The sequence below is a fragment of the Dama dama genome, chromosome 1, assembly GCF_033118175.1.
Source record: "Dama dama isolate Ldn47 chromosome 1, ASM3311817v1, whole genome shotgun sequence".
Lineage (NCBI taxonomy): Eukaryota > Metazoa > Chordata > Mammalia > Artiodactyla > Cervidae > Dama > Dama dama.
The window spans coordinates 53,831,155-53,848,260 of NC_083681.1; the positions used below are offsets into that span (position 1 = coordinate 53,831,155).

The window sequence follows — 17,106 nt, forward strand, 5'->3', positions numbered from 1 at the left end:
ACACCTCAGTCTCCTTATCTGTGAAATGGAGATAATAGCACCAGCCTCATGGGCTGCTGTGAGGATTAAATGAGCTAATACCTATAAGGTGCTTTAGGTAAGTATCTAGTCCACTGGACAGAGCAAGAGATAACTCTACTCAGAGTATTATTATTTTTTTCTTTCTTGCCTGTAAAATGGAATAATAATCCTTATTTCCTCTTTCCCATGAACTGCAGCTTACCACTCCCGAGAGAGCAAACATCATTCTGGAACCCAGTGGGCTGACTCTGCAGCTTGCCTCCAACTCCTTTCTCCCTGCCTCCTTCCTTTACCTGGAAGAAGGTACCAGCGGCTATGAGCTGGGCTCCTGGAGAAGGGGGGGTCTTGTCCATGGAGGTGGTGATGTCACTTCAGTGGGAGAGCTGAGGGGACAAACCCAGTCAGATTACACATAAGTCCAGGCTGCCTCTCCCCTCCCCCAGGCCCTTAGTGGGCCCCCACCCTGCGCCCACCCTGTGCTGGGTATGGGGACCAGGGATGGGCTGCATCCAGTTCCCGTTCTAGGGCAGCCGCCGAGTGGGTGGGGGAGCCCACGTGATCTGGTGGTGGGCTGTGAGATCCCACACAAGCACTTCCACACATGCTGCCCACAAACCAGCCCTAACCCAGTACAGCCTGCTCCCTCAACCACTCTTGCCCCCACGAAGACCCACAGAAACACGATCTAAGACCCAGCCACCCTGGGGTGAAACCTGGGGCTGTGTCTGGCTCCTGGGAGGCAGAGGCCTGTTCGTGCTGCCCAGAGACCTGCTTCTTTGGAGGGAGACGCCAAACCAGCTGTTCTAAAGCAGCCGCTGAGGGAGGGCGGGGTGGGCTGGAGGCGGGATCTGGGGCACCGCAATTAAGCGGCTGACTTCTGACTCACGTACCGCTTCCCCGCTTCCCCCGTCACCAGCTCCTTCAGCCCTCCTGCCCAGGAACTGGGAGGGGAGATGACTTGGTACTGAGAGGCCGTGCAGAGAGGAGAAGGTGCCGGGTCCGCACTGGAGGCTTCGGAGGATGCTGCCACACTGCCCAGCGGGGGACACTGAGGCTGGCGGGGCCAGAGGTCTGCCTATGTCACCCAGAGAGTCAGAGCCAGAGCCAGGGTGGGACCCAGGGCAGGGGCGACTCAGGCTGGTGTCCAGCCCAATACCATGCTGACATGAGGGCACTCAAGGAAAGATTAAAAGAAGTAAAAGGACCTTCTACAACCTTCTCCAAGCCACATACCAGCTAGAAGCACTACCAAGACTCAGCCTTGGACAGGCGGGGGGACAGAACTGGGCTCATAGACAGCTTTGAAATGACATCCAGCTACTGAGAGATGGACTCCTGGGGTGCCCCCAGTCCTGCCTCCACTTCCAGCCCCCAGGTTTCTCAAAGAGCCCTGAATGCACTGCAACTTACAGTTTATAAAACACTTATTTTCTTCATCTCTCACAATGATCCTAAGGCCTAAGTGACAGAGGGATATAAATAGAGCAAGGCTTCTCAAACAAATCACCTAGGGATCTTGTTGAAAGGCAGTCCAACTCAGTAGGTCTAGGCTGGGGGCTGAGATTCTACTACTTTTTTTTTTTTTTTTAAATAAGCTCTTAGGTGATGCTGATGCCGCAAGTCCAGGGACCACAATTTAAGTAGCAAGAACATAGTTGTTAACAGTACACATGCTGGGGTCAGACTCCTTAAGTTAAAATCTTGGCTGTTTCTGTGTGACCTTGGGCAAGTTACTTAACCTCTCTGGACTTCCACCTCCTTATGTATAAAACAATAATCATCATAATAAAACCTACCCCATAGGGTTGATGTGAGGATTAAATTATGTAAATTGCTTAAAGTGATGATTATCATTTCAAATTTTAAAATGGAGGCTCTGAGAGATGGACACACTCAGCAAAGTGGTGGAGGCAGGATTCAAACCCGTATCTCTTAAATACAAATCCTGCAATAACAATTTGCCACAACATGTCACAGCCAGCAAGCCCTCCACCATCAGACAGACGTGGATATTGAAGCCTGGAGAGCAGCCAGGAATTGACAAGGTCACCAGAAAGTTGGTTCAGAAATTCAAGTCCATGACCCCCGACCTACTGCTCTTTCCATCACACCTCACTGGCCTGCAAGGCAGAGAAAGTATCCCAAGTTCCCCCTGTGGGGGTCCCAGCTCCACAGAGAGGCTGCATGCGGAGGCTGGCCTCGTACCCACTGAAGCCTGAGTTGTCCCACACTCTCAGAGCCCTGCCTGCCAGGCTGGACGAGGATGGTCTAGCATCCCCCTTCCATCACCCACCTTCTACATCCATTCTGTGGCTCAAGGTCACCCAGCCCAGGGAGCAGGCAAGGGAGGGGGCAGGCCAGGCCCATCTCCACCCCCACCTTGGCTTCCCAGCACGGGGCCAGCGGGAGCCTGTGAGTCACTTGAAGGAAGTGCCTGGCCCCAAACAGGAAGTGGCTCTTCTAGCAGAACCCTCATCCCCCAACAGGAGCTCCCCGGGGCAGGTGGTGATGAAGGAAGACTCTCCCCAGGCGGAGCCTGATGAAGGAAGGGAAGCTGACTGGGACAAAGCAACACCTATTCAGATCTTACCTGAAACTCAAATGCAACACCCATTGTCTGCACTGGGAAACCCGAGTCAGAGAGCTTCTCTGCTGTGTGATCTTAGGTACACCAGTACGCCTCTCTGAGGCTCAATTCCCCCACCTGGAGGGTCACTATGGATCACCTAGAAGACTGCTATGGCCTGATATTCTACAATGAAATGAAGGATCAGAGGATGTGAATATAGGTTTTAAATAAATGAAGAAAAGCTTATATGAAAGAGATGAAATAGTGGATGCCAATACCTAGATTTAAGCTCCAGTTGTAGTGTAAGCACTGTCATTTATCTATCGTTAGCACAGGGCAGAGATCTCATTGGCAAGAAGACATCCCCTGTATCACCCTTAGGTGCAAGGAAGAAGGGTCATTGCCTTGAGCCTCACACATCACAAACACATGCTTACAAATATATTACAGAACATACAGGAGCTTCTGTCACACAACATCCATGGGACCACAAGCCTAATCTGCTCTCCTAACACTGCTCAGGCCCCAGAGAAACTCTTCATTCCTTGGGTTTGAAGAACAAAAGGTGACTCTGTCCAGATGAAGGTCTGAAGGATGCACAGTTGCTGACAGGATTGACAGTAGGATAGAGGGTGGGAAGGGAAGGGAAACAGGATGCTCCTGGGAGGAGGAAGGGGACTATGTGGCAAGAATGCTTGTGGGGGGGCAGACAAATTAAACTTGTCCAATCCTTTCAGAGAGCAGCAACTTCTTACATAACAAAATATCCATTTCCCAGTAATGCTGAGCATCCTCTCTTTTTTTTTTGGCCTGTCTCCCTGTTGCAATTTGTGGTTCTAAAAGTATTCATGAATTAGTGTGGTATTCACAATAAATGCACATGGCAGCTGAGAAACATCTTACAGTATTTAACAATTCATATTACTCAGATTAATGCGACATGAAATGTGATACTAATTCTTTACAACTAGATGGACATTAAACACAAAAATGAATAGTTTCATTACAAATGAATAGTTCCATTTTTATAAAATTTTCAAAACTTTGAATTAATTACTATATCACATATATTTAAGTAATTATATTTTAAAATTAGATATTATGATGCATATAGTTTTAATTTCCTAGATAATTTCAAGGAATAAAATAATTTTTGAAAACATAAATTTTTCTTTCTTTACATTTAATTTACATTTTTGATGAAAATTATTCAAATTCTATATACTTTAAATATAACTGCATTTTAGTTTTGATCCTTTAGATTACTACCATCAATACACAGTTTTCAAATGACATGAAAATCTTGATTATAACAATTATAGTGATCTTGCTAACATGAAGACAACAAAATATATTTTATGAAATAAATAACATATGAAATATGTCTTATTACTCATCCAAATTTCCACCAGCCTACCAACAAAACACCCGGATGTGTAAGAATAACTGTCCTCCTTGAAATTTGGTTCCTTTCAGTCACATAAAACCATAACTTTACAAAGCGGGACAAAGAAACTACCTTACTTAATAGTTTCTTGGTTTGTTCTGTAACCTCCCGATATATGACAGAGACTGTATGGCCTCCATTTGTATTTCTGTCCTGGGCCCTGCAAAGTCTAGACCAGACCTATCTGTTAATTCCCTGCCCACCAGCTCACTTCTGTGGGGCTCAGGCCACCTAAGCTGGTGGCTCCTCCTCGCTGAGGATCAGCTGGGTGGCAAAGTCAGCCTTGTCCTTCTAAGTCTGCCTTTTAGAAAGTGCTCCTCACATGAAAGGTCCCCATGCTTAGATGTGGGCCTTATTTCTGGAGCTGACTCATACACCCTCAAGGGCCGAGGCCATGACTTGAGGGCCATTTCCCACAGACCCAGTACTCCTTAAAGTCCCTTACATTCCAGCCCCATCTGCAAAGGGACCCGGGTGGGAGGGCTCAGCCGCTGCTGGCTCACCAGGCTGGTAGTGCCCACTGGCTCAGACTGAGGGAATGACCCGTGGACCCCACAGCTGGTTTTCTCCTTCTCTGCACCCTCACTCACCTCAGCTTACTTCTACCCATGACCCCCTCCTGTCCCCTCACTCTGGGCCTACTGGTCACAGTGACCCACTCTGGGCTAAAGCCACCAGTATGCACCCTCAGCCCCCTGACATCTGAGCTGACAACTCTCCCTGCTCCCTGCCTTCCATCTTCCCAGTATCTTTCATGAAGAGCTTCCAGAAGTCAGGACCTGGGTTGTAAAGGGGGGAAGGTTGAGGAACATGAGGGAGAGTGAAAGTTGGGAGACCTCGGCGCTGGGTGTGGCCTGGCCACTGAAAGGCAGGTCGGCCTCATCTCTAAGCTCAGGGTCTTCATTTGTCAGATGGGGATGCCACAACTCAGCCCAGACGGCCTCGTGGGATTTAGGAGAGAGCCCAGTGAGCAGGACCTGATGGGGCTTTGTAAACTGCAAACTACTGAACCATGCGACGGGGCCTCGTTCTTCTCCTGTGTTTCCTGGCGCATGTGGAGTCCCTCTGTGAAGACACTGTCCACCATTTATGGAGGGCTGGCCACAGCTTTGTATGAGGCCGACATTCCTTGTCTGTCTTCTCACTTACCACTCTTAACCTCGCATTACAGCACATTCTACAGATGCCAAAGCAGAGGCTCAAGAGGGTTTAGGTCTCATGCTCAAGGGCACAGTTAAGCAAGCAGCAGAGCCAGGATTCATACTTTATCTGACTCCCAAGCGTCTAGACAACACAAATCCAGTCACCAACACATATTTCCTGAGCTCTCCGGTGTGCCCCGGGAGGCCTGGGCCAGAGGGCCAGGGGGGCCTTGGCGGTGCATCAAAGCCACCCCCCAGCCTAGCCTAGGCAGAATAAGCAGACTTGTTTCCCCTGCACCCACCAGTCGTCAGCCGCTCCTGCCTGCTCCTGGAACCAGGTGCTTCAGACCACCTCCTCCTCTGGGGCCTCCACCCTATGTCCACCTTCACCCCTCAGGTCTGCAGGTCCCCCAAGCTTCAGGATGGGGGCACAGCTTTGCAGCAGACTAGACATTAAGCCCGTGAAATCAGGATCCTGCCCGTCTGAGCATGGAACCTCTTACATAATAGGTGGTACAAGGGGCTAATTGACTAAACAGCAGTGACTGACCACTCTGGTGCCTGGCTCAGTTCATCCTGGCCACTGGGAGGTTAGCTCAGTTTCCGATCAGACTGGAGCTGGTAGGGACCACAGGAGAGCTGGTCAAGGTGCTCAGATAAGCAGGCGTGGGGGGCTGGGGGAGTGGATCCTGGCCTTCTCACCTTCACCTTTTTGTTTTATAAGCAGAAGCAAATCACTCCACCTCTCGTGGTATGAATCAAGCAGGGATTAACCATGCTGAAACCATCTGCTTTTAGGTGGGCGTGAATAAAACTTTGGTGAGAAACAGGGGGCACTGCAGCTCAGAGAGGGCAGGTGACTTGTCCAAGGTCACACAGCAGGTGGTGACCTTCTGTTAAAAAGAGGGTGCAGAGTGGGTGCTCCAGGGTCACGTGGTCAGCAGCCAGCAGGATCTCCTGAGAGCTGCCCCGTGCCTCTCTTCTGCCCCCAGCCCCAGGCGCAGTCCCTGTCCCTCAGCACCCAGAGGTAGATCCCTCAGAGTGCCCCAGCCCCCAGGACTCTCCCTGACACAGTCTACAGTCAGACTAGAATCCAGACCTGTCATGCTCTGTGGGGTTAGACCCCCAGAGGCCAGAGTGGAGAGGCCAGCTCAGGGTGACATCACTTGGGCTATCACAGGTGCAGGAGAACGACTGGGACAAGTCCCATCAGGGCTGACCCAGGCTGACATCACCAGTTAAGGCCATCAAAGTCAGAGTCCTGGATGCATCACTTCTGTTTATTTGTTCCTGGGATATGCTGACCCACACGAGTTCCATGAGCCACCCCTGAGCACCTTCTATGGAAAAAGTCCAGTAGACACAGCAGAGTGGGTGGGCTGGGCTGGGAAGAAAAGCCAAATTCAATTCAGGCGGGGGATGGGCCCCTTGGCCTCAACTTCCTCCCCGGTGTGCAGGTCTCCACGGCCCTGTGCAATCTCCGGGTCGTCCCCAGTCCTCGCTGCAGTGCAGGTGGGGCTGGAGGTGGGGGTGGCACAGGGGCAGACTTCTCTGGAAAGGGCGACATCAGGGCATCGGACCAGCCCTGGCAGGGCTGGAGCCACTGCCTGAAGTCAAGCAGTCAGGGAGAGTCCTGGGGGCTGGGGCACTCTGAGGGATCTTCCTCTGGGTGCTGAGGGACAGGGACTGCGCCTGGGGCTGGGGGCAGAAGAGAGGCACGGGGCAGCTCTCAGGAGATCCTGCTGGCCGCTGACCACGTGACCCTGGAGCACCCTGCACCTCCTTTCTAACAGGTGGGAAGAGCTGATACTTAACAGTGCTTCCTCAGAACCAGGCTGTGCCTGGAGAACTCTGTCTCCGCTGTTCCCCACTCTCATCCCCTGAGACCCCTTCACCATCCTGGGTCTCTGTTCCTTCCGAGAGCCAACACCCGTGGAGGCGTGCGGGTGCGCTGCCATCAGATCTGCCTAAATCCCCTCTCTTGTGGGCACAGCAGCCCCTCAGGGTTCCTTTACCAGGGACCTCCCCCCACCCACCGGCGAGGTCTAAGTTCTGCAGCAACCTCGCCCCTGGCAGCCAGCTCTGGGGACTCAGCCAAGTTCCCCTCCCCAGGGGCTTGGCTTGAAGTCATACTTATGCTTCTCCTTCTGTTTCTGGTTCCACTTTTCTTACTGTCTTAGTAATTCCCAATCCTTTCCTCATCCCCCAGAAAACTTCCTAGTAAATCAGTTTCACATGGATTCTTGTCTCAGGGTCTGCTGCTAGATTCCCCAACCCCAGACAGTTATGAGGTAGGTGCCATTAATTTTCCCATTTCAGAAATGAGGCTATGTGGCTCAGAGACTGTCAAAGACCCCCAGGTGGCAGGCAGCAGAACACAGGCTTGAATTGAGCTCAGCCCCCTGCAAAGCCTGAGCACTGACCTCTCCTATCCACCATCAGTACCATCTGAGTTTATTTACATCCCTCCTGGCCATCTGAGCTAATCTTTCCTTTTTTTTTTTTTTTTTTTTTACTGGAAGGAAAGCAGGAGAATATGAAGATGATCCAAGGGGAATGACTAAGTCCTTAGATTCTTCTCGTTGGCACAGATCCTGTTTTGGTCAATCCTTGTGAATCAGGGCGGGTCTGACATTCTGGGAATGCAGGGAGACTTCAAACCAACTTCATGAAAACAAGTTGTAAAAATACTGGCCACCACTCAAAGCGGCCTGCTGATGAACTTGGCTCCACAGGGAAGGGCTGAACAAGTTCACGAGAAGGGAGCACACAGCAGGAAAGACTTAGGTTAGACCCAGAGGAAGGACTTCCCAGTAATTGGGAGGTGGTCCAGGGATGGGGTTGGTCATGGACCCTCGGAAGCAGGCGAATCAATTTCCTGACCTTCCCAGGCCTTGCTGGTTTGAAGCATCTATGAAGTCACTTGGGGCGCAATGAAGACAAAACAATGGGAAGCCAAGCCCACACAGTCCTAAGCTTCAACCATTGACCTGGGTCCTGGTTTACCAGGATGTTCTGAGTTTGTGGGGTTTCTGCCTCCTAGGAGGTCAAAAGTATCCACAGGGGACTTCCCTGGTGGTCCAGTGGTTAGGACTGTGCTGGTGGGGGGCCCAGCTTCGACCCCTAGTTGGGGAGCTAAGATCCCATGTGCTGCACAATGAGGCCAAAAAAAAAGTATCTGCAGGTAAGGAACCCCAATCCTCCCCACACCCAGTGTGGATGGAGGCCCTAAGGCTGGCTGAACCCAGAGCAGCACCGAGGACTACCACCTGGCCAACTCCTCTGCCCCTGCTGTCTGCAGCGAGCCCTCCGGGGAGAGACACCTCCTCCAGGAGCCTCCCAGTACTGCAAAGGACCATGGCAGGTGTTTATAGATGCCATCTCCAGCTCCTCCTCCCCACTGGCTCCTGCCAAGTGGCAATAAACAGGCCTGAGTCTCACCAGTTTGTCTCCTCCACCCCTTTCCAATCACACTCCTTTCTTTCCTTCTTTCTCACCCAAATGTCTGAAAGACTTGTCAACACTCACGTCATCACTTCCTCTCTCCCATCTGTTGCTAAACCCACCACCCTCTGCTCCCACCGAGTCCATCAATACCCTCCACATGAGGAAGCCTCCTGGACAGTTCAGTCCTCCCCGACACCATGGCCCCCGCCTTCCTTGTGGAAATGTCCTCCTTCCCTGGCTTCCCGGACACCAGTTCCCCTGGTTTCTGCCCTCCCACTCTGGCTGCCCCCCAGCCCCTTAGCTGGCTCCTCTTTCTGGCCAGGTCAGCCCTTTTCTCCTCCCTTGCCCTTTACACTCTCGAGGGCAATACCACCCACTCCCATGGCTTCAGACACCCCATTCCTGCCCAGGCCAAATGCCAGGCCCAAGTATCCAATGACCTTCTGGTCATCTTGTCCTGGACATCCCATGGGAACCTCACACCCACAGCAGCCAAATGGGAACTTGTCATGTTCCCCTGAACTAGGGAGGAATGCATCAGCCTCCCACTTTCTCCCAACTCAAGGCGTCTCCTTCTTCCCAGTCTTCCAGCCTGGGAAGATGAGATTCACCCTCCCCACCTCCCCCATCCTCACACCCCCAAACCCCACCCCACACCAAGCCCTGCTGTGCTCTCCAACCCCTCCCCTCATCTCCCACCTAACATCCCTCACATCTCCCTCTGCTCAGCTTCCTCCTGCAGGAAGCCTTCCGTGACTCTCCGGACAAGACTCGAGTTGGCCTCCTGCTTCCATATGCCCAGTACAGCCCTCAGCCAAGCAGCCATGCTGGCACTGACCCACATCTAAAGGCCCAGACTGGTTCCAGAAGTGCAGGGCCAGGGCCTGGCCCAACTCTGGGTCCTGGCACCAGGCCGAGCTCAGCATAGAGGGGCTTCAGGAGAGGTTTCCCAAATCTGGGGATCGTCTCTCTGCTGAAAGACCACTGGTGAGCTCTGGATCTCCCCACAGCCCCCCTGAGACAAGGGCTATCTCTTTGCTCTGCCCCTCTTCAGGACTTAAATCACACAAACACTTAGTCCCCTTTTTTCTTGTTCAGTCACTAAGTCATGTCGAACTCTTTGTGACCCCATGAACTGTAGCATGCCAGGCTTCCTTGTCCTTCACCATCTCCTAGAGTTTGCTCAAACTCATGTCCAGTGAGTCAGTGATGCCATCCAACCGTCTCATCCTCTGTCATCCCCTTCTCCTGCCCTCAATCTTTCCCAGCATCAGAGTCTTCCAATGAGTCAGTTCTTCACATCAGATGGCCAAAGTATTGGAGCTTCAGCATCAGTCCTTCCAATGAATATTCAGGGTTGATTTCCTTTAGGATTGACTGGTTTGATCTCCTTGTCCACTTTTAGAGGCATTCTAACCCGTCTGCTTTTACAAGGAGCTGTCACATGGGGTCTGCAAATGCATACACGTAGACATACAAAAATATACCAAGTGTGCATTCCCAGGCAAACACTCATGGTACTCGGCACCAGCACACGGGCTAGAAGAGGTTTGTGCAGATCACAGACAGGCCCCATAGACACAGCTTCCTGGAAGCAGCATGGACTAGGACTGCTGTCTCCTTTGGAGCACCAGCCTCCCTGGGCATCACGGGCTCCAGGAGTCAAGGTTGGCTTGGCGAGGGCTTAGGGCTGGATCTCACGGCTGGAGCGCAGGGACTTGGGGAATGCCAGACCCCAGAGAACCACTGTTTGCCTCAGTTCTTCCTTCTCTTTCAGTTTCCACAAACTCTTCCTCCAGGAAGCCCTCCCTCATCACATCCTTCCTCTCAGTGCTAGGGGGAGGAGGCTGCCCCCCAGAGGGGACAGCACCCCAATCTTCTCCTTGGACACTTTCTCATATACAGGGGAGGGCTGCACAGCCCAGTCACAGCTCAGAGCTTTCAGGATCAAGGTCCCCTCCTTTTTTTAGCCTTAGCCCTGCCATGCCTCCAAATCTCAGCTCAAACGTCCCATCTGAGTAACCTCTGGCAGCTTCCTTTCCAGGTGCAGCCCCAGCATCAGAGAGACAAGAAGTCAGCATAGGGGGCTCATCTAATCCTCAGGACAACCCAGCTGAAGCCAGTGTTCTCACACATTTTTTACAGATGAGAAAACCACAGCTCAGAGAGACGAGGTGACACAGGGCCACACGGCTGCTAAGACTTTCTTTTCTTTCCCTGAAATCATATTCCCAGCCATGACCTCCCTCAGGGGGGATGCACTGGCCTCAGAGGCAGACGGGAGTGGTGAGTGGAGGACCTGGCAGGAAGGAGCCCCCAGGACCACCAAACGTGGCCACAGCCACATGGAGGGCCAGCGTGGGTTCCTCCATTCACTTGCTATGGGATGTGGAGCAAATCAGCAGGGCTCAGTTCCCCACCTGTGATGTAAGCGGGGCTGGGGACCACGACCCTCAGGGTCAGTTCCATTTGGGCCCAGCAATGTGGCAGAGGAGGAAGGGGAGACAACGAGGGGTGCAGGGGCTGTTCTCCTTGAGGATGTGGGGACAGAGGAGGTGGCCACCGGATATTCTCTGGCCCTGCCAGCTGCCAGGCTCCTTCAGAACCTTCCTCCAAGGTAATCTCCTCCCAGAGGGTGGCAACCTGCTACCTTCCTCTGCAGGAGAGCCAATCTAAGCAGAGAATAAACGGCAAAGTATCTAATATACTGGGCTTCCCAGGTGGCTCAGGGGTAAAAATTCACCTGCCAATGCAAGAGATGCAGGAAACATGGGTTCAATCCCTGGGTTGGGAAGATCTCCTGGAGAAGAAAATGGCAACCCACTCCAGTATTCTTGCCTCGAGAATCCCATGGACAGACGAGCCTGGCAGGCTACAGTCCATAGCGTTGTAAAGAGTCAGACACGACTGAGCAACTGAGCACACATGCACACACACATCCAACATATTGGAAGGGGTGGGAAAGCAAGCCGGGTGGGTGTGCACAGCACATGCAAAGCTGATGCAAACACCCCAGGCAAACACCTGAGTATGAGTCCCCTCATTCCTGTCCTCTCTCCCTACACCCCCACCTCAGTCCTGCTGATGCCAACTCAGAAGCAACTCCTCCAGGGGGGCACTCCAGCCCCTCATACTTCACCCAAGGGTTCCCTGGGACCATAGCATCAAACAAACCTTTTATGTTGGATGGGCCAAATGGCAAAACCCAAATGAACTTTTTGGCCAACCCAATAGTGAGCTCTTCTCAACTCGGCCTCAATTCACCATCCTGGTCTCCCACATGTGGGAGCCCCAGCCAAGTGAGGCTAAGTCCCTGCCCCAGGGACTCCACTCTCCAGCTCCACACCTTTACACAGCCAGTTCCCTCTGCATGGAATGCCTTCCCACCAGCCTCGGCTTGTTGAAGTCCTATAGATCCCTCAGTACCTAAATGAGAAATGCTGCCAGTTAGCAGTAGGAGTCAGGTCTAAAAGTCAGCATATCATGAGTAATTGCATCTGGTCAAAATCACCCTTGACTATGTACAGCTACCATTTGTTTACAATGCCTAGGCTTTGTTCTAGATATTTCCTGTGTTTGGATTCATCTTACTCTTACACTTCTGGCAGACTGTATTTCCAAAGCCATTGGCACTAATAACTCCCAGCCCACACACTCTCCTTATAACTCTGACACTCTTGCCATAGAGAGGTGGGGTCTATGTTATTACCCCTGACTTGACTCTGGGAGGGCTAGGACTGATGGCTAAAGTGCCACTACACGATTTCCAAGGCCAGGTCATCAAATGGGATGCATACTGTGGGGAAGCACAGATGAATTCAGAGAGAAACAAAAGCCCAGAGACCACATGGGTAACCTTGAGCCAGAACTGCTCAGCAGAGCCCATCTTAAATTCTGAGCTACAGAAACTGTGCAGTAAAAAGTGATTGTTCTTACATAAAGTCACTATGTTTGGGGGTGATTTGTAATATAACAGTAGTAACTAGAACATCATTATCTCCTCTTTACAGAAGAAGAATCTGAGGTACAGAGAGGTTAAGCAACTTGCCCAAGGTCACAAAGCTAGTAACCAGCAGACCAGGATTTGAACCCAGGGAGTTTAGCCTGAGCCCACACTATTCACTGCCATGCCATACTAAGGGCCTGCAAGGTCCGACTGGTCTCCAGGCTCAAGCAGGCCTCAGGGAGTGGTTGTGGAATAAACGACCGAGAGAAGGGATGAGAAAAGAATAGCTGAGTGAGTGGGAATGAAAGCAGAGTAAGCTCCCAGGAGCAAGGCAAGGCCCTTAGATGAGCCCAAGCCATGCAAATGAGTCAGACATGACCCCCTCGTCACCTGGAGAAGGCGGTGATGAGGGAAGCCTGGCAGATGCCACCCATCTCTGCCCTTCGTGGATGAGCCTGAGATGCCTGCCTCCCTGCTCCCCACCTCCCTCAGCCCTGCACGCTGCAGGATCAATCCTGGAGAGCCAGTACCTCCTAAGAATAAGACCTGTGGATCCTGGAGCCTGCAATGGGAAGGTGCCAGGCTGGGAGGCAGGAGACCTTAGTCTTATCCTGGCATGGCCAAGGCCTAGCTGTGTGAACTTGGATAAGTCCCTGAACTTCTCTGGTCCCAGGTGCTCTCCAATGACACTGTTTTGTTTTTTTTTTAAACTTGTTATTTTGTCTTGGGGTATAGCCAATTAACAATGTTATGATAGTTTCAGGTGAATAGCAAAGGGACTCAGCCATACCTATACATGCATCCATTCTCCCCCAAATTCCCCTCCCATCCGGGCCATCTCCAGTGACAATGTTCTAAGACTCAGCAGATGCTGAGCTGGTCTGGTGGATGGGGGTTGAAGTGAACTTCAGTATGTGGGTCCTACAGACCCCCAAAGGGATCTGTGCCTAGGAGGAAAGCAGATAACGAGAATGAATCCCCCTACCACTCACTGGTGGCTCTCCGTGTGCTGGGGCATTTTCTCGTGCACCATTTCTAATCCTTGCAGCAATTTAATCCGGCACAGTATCAAGTGACACAATAGCAATAGCAGACCTACCACTCAACTGGCGCTGGAAACCAGGAATCCAACCCAGGCCCATTCAACCTCAAAACTCCTGCTCTTTCCACAGCAGCAAGAGACAGGAGCAACCTAAGGATCTATTGACGAACAAATTGATAAGCAAAGTGTGGTATATACATACAATGGAATGTTATTTGACCTTAAAAAGGGAGAAAATCTTATCACATGCTGAACCATGAGGACATTATGCCAAGTGAAATAAGCCAATCACAAGACAAACACTGCATGATTCCACTTATATGAGGTATTTACAGGAATCAAATTCATAGAAACAGAAAGGAGAATGGTGGTTGCCAAGGGCTGGTGGGAGGATGAGGAGTTATTATTTAGTGGGTATAGAGTTTCAGGTGTTTGAGATGAAAACATTCTAGAGACCTGCTGTGCAACATGTGAATACAGTTAAGACTATCAACGGTATTCTTTAAAAATGATTAAGATAGTATATTTTAAGTTACGTGTTTTTTTGAACCACAATCCCACTCTTTGGGAGATTAGGAGAGGTTTTAGAGGGGAGAGTCCAGGCAGGCTTCACGGAAGAGGGGACTTTTGAGTTGGGCAGTGTTGGCGCAAGCATAGATGAGTCTGTGGCATACAAAGGCTTGGGGCCTTTGGCCCTTGCCTTCCTGACTCTCAGGATCCAGCTGACTCCATCCCCGAGCCCACTCCAATCTCCACACAGATGCAGCACCCCACAGGGGAACAAGTGTTACCCTGGACTGAAGAAAGAATTTCTTGAACATCTACTATATGTTCCCAGGCCCACTTACTTCATGACCTCAGGTCATCCCTGTTCTTCATGGGCCTCAGTTCTCCCATCTATACAATCAGAAGGTTACCCAGAATTCCTTCTAATTCTTACTGAAATAATCTGTGAGAGGGAGGGGAGGTGGGAGGTGCCAGTGACCTGCCAAGAAGGGCACCAGGAAACTCCTGGTCAAAAGAGCAAGAATCAGAAGCTGCAGCTTTGGAACTTCCCTGGTGGTCCAGTGGCTAAGACTCCAAGCTCCCAATGCAGGGGGCCTGGGTTCAATTCCTGGTCAGGGAACTAGATACCACATGCCGCAACTAAGACTTGGTATAGTCAAATACACAAATACATTAAAATTTAAAAAAGAAGCTGCAGCCTCATGATCCTGCTCTAGGCAGCTTTTGCCCACTTCAAAGAGGAAGGGGTTTGGTTTCATTCCAACTCTACACACAGGGGCCAGCGCCTGCTATGTTTGTGATAGGATCACAATCCCACCTCTCAATCCAGTACTGGAGTGATACAACTGCCCTGAGAGATAGAGCCCTCCATGCCCAGGGCTCTCTCCAAGAACCCCGACTCTCACCTCTCCCCTAACTCGGGAATCCTTTGTCCCCAGAACAGACAAGGTGGGACGGTCCCTGGTCCCAATCCCAGCTCTGCCAAGTACAAGCTGGGCCTCAGTGTCCTCGTCTGCATTTCGGGGACACAGATACCTCCTCTGTGAGAGTCAGAGAGGGCAAGGACACAAAATGCTGCACCCAAGGTCTGGCATGCAGTAGGTGCTTAATAAATGGCCACCATCATCGGCTCTCTTTGCAGACGATGCCATTTTCATCGATCTGTTTGTTCCTCTCAGAGGCTGGTTTGTTTGTCTGAATTCTTCCCAGAAGAGATGCTCCCCAGCCTTCCTAGGGGAATGCTGAGTGATGCTCCCCAGCCAGCCGCAGGGAGGAGAAGGGAGGAGCAAAGAGCTTCGCCTGATGGAAAAAGTCAAATCATCACCACGTGGAAACGGAAGAGAAGTTCCAGGGAAGCCCGGTGGTTGCCCCAGCACCTTTCACCCACCCTCTCCCTCCCTCACCCAGGGGGGCTCATGGTGGCCTCAGATCCTGCTTCCTAAGCTCTCTGAGGCCTGGCTGGGAGGCCTGATATGATCAGGCTGCTACTTAAATCGCACAAAGCCTTCTATTCTTAGCTGAGCAGCGCCGAGCTCCCTCCCAGCTGCCTGTCAGTGCTACCAGCCCCTGGGGTATGGGCTGGGGTCAGTCATGACCACAAGGAGGTGGTGGGCAGCCTGGTGACCCGACTTAAGCCTGAGGCCTGCATGAGAGGGCCCTGACCCTGGATGACCAGGGGACCACAGAGGGGTTGCCGGGGCTAGAGGGAGATCCGAATCAGAGGATCCCTGAGCTTACTTCTGAGTCCAGTCTGCTTCTCAAAGTCTTGATTCCAAAGAGCCAAGATTCTAGGGTTCCATGATTCAGTGCTTCCAAGAGTTGGGGACAGAAAGATTCTGTGGTTCTAAAAGACCAAGTTTCCAAGGTGCTGTTGAAGATCCGAGGCTGGGCTCTAGTGTACGCACTCCCCACCCTTCCCTTTAATAAGAGGCAGAGGATGGCTGGCTCCATCCTGATCCTGGATTCCCTGGCACGAGCATCACATGCAGCCCAGTGGACTCAGCACTGGGATCGGCAGTACTCCCCGGCCCCACAGATCTGCTGGGGGCAAGAGTTCCTAGTAAACTTCCAAGGAGAAACTGGGAAAGGAGGCGGGGAAGGGCCGGACGGGCCGAAGCTGCCCTGAGGCCACCATCACCAGACACTGCTGGGCAGGGCATCCACTATCAGTGTCTGCCCTGGGCCAGCAGGACCAGCGTATACCCGTCAGATAGGTCTGGAGAGGCTAGGTGACCTGTCCAAGGTCAAAGCTGGGACATGGAGGAGCCAGGGTGAGAACTCCAGGTCTGGCTGGCTTCAGAGATCATACCTTGACTCACACTGTTTCATTGTTGGCTCACAGCTTCCAGGGACCACCTTCCCCAACATCCTCTTTTAGATGGAAAACTGAGGCCCAGAGAGAGAAAGGTCAAGTGCTCAAGGGCAGTGGGAACTGGTAACAAAGCCAGGCAGGACTGTTCCCACTGACCGTCCCCCATGCCCTGACCAGGTCCCTGCCACTGATCCTTCTCTAAACCCTCTTTCTACCCACCCGGAACCAGGCTTCAGGGGCAGAGCTCTGCCCTGCTCTCCGTTGCCAGCACAGCAGCTGCTCCATCGGGTCATCTGAGGGATGAGCTGGGAATCAGGGGATGGGAATCAGGGTCATGGCCTCACGCCCAAAGCCGGCCAGCTAAGCACAAGGAGTGACAAGGTCGGGTGAGGGCTGACCCAGTGTTGGTCAGTTCACAGGGGCATTTGTCAGAAATACTCAGAGGCTAATTAACCAGCTGTCCCATTAAGGAAAGCAAATGAGGCTTCACTGAGCCGGCGTCACAGAGCCTGCTGGTCACCAGAACAGGGAACGAACACAGCCTTGGCTTCCCGAGCCACTGGCCTGCACCCACTATGTATCAGTAGTGCTTTTTGCTTTCTAATAGAGTGTTTTTGTTTTTTTTGACTGCTCCAGGTCTTTGTTGCAACATGAAGGATCTTTAGCTGTGGCAT

The 17,106-nt window shown here is 51.9% G+C and overlaps 1 protein-coding gene across 2 annotated transcripts in view; it reads right to left on the reverse strand.

The window, feature by feature from the left end:
• Window positions 1-17,106, reverse strand: part of GDPD5 (glycerophosphodiester phosphodiesterase domain containing 5) — an 85,992-nt gene that overhangs the window by 50,221 nt on the left and 18,665 nt on the right. The window contains exon 2 of one of the 2 annotated variants that reach the window (XM_061150569.1): window positions 315-404. The exons of the other annotated variant lie outside the window; for it this stretch is intronic. The gene's annotated coding sequence lies outside the window, so the exon portion shown is untranslated. The remainder of the gene's footprint in view (window positions 1-314; window positions 405-17,106) is intronic. 2 annotated transcript variants of the gene reach the window in all.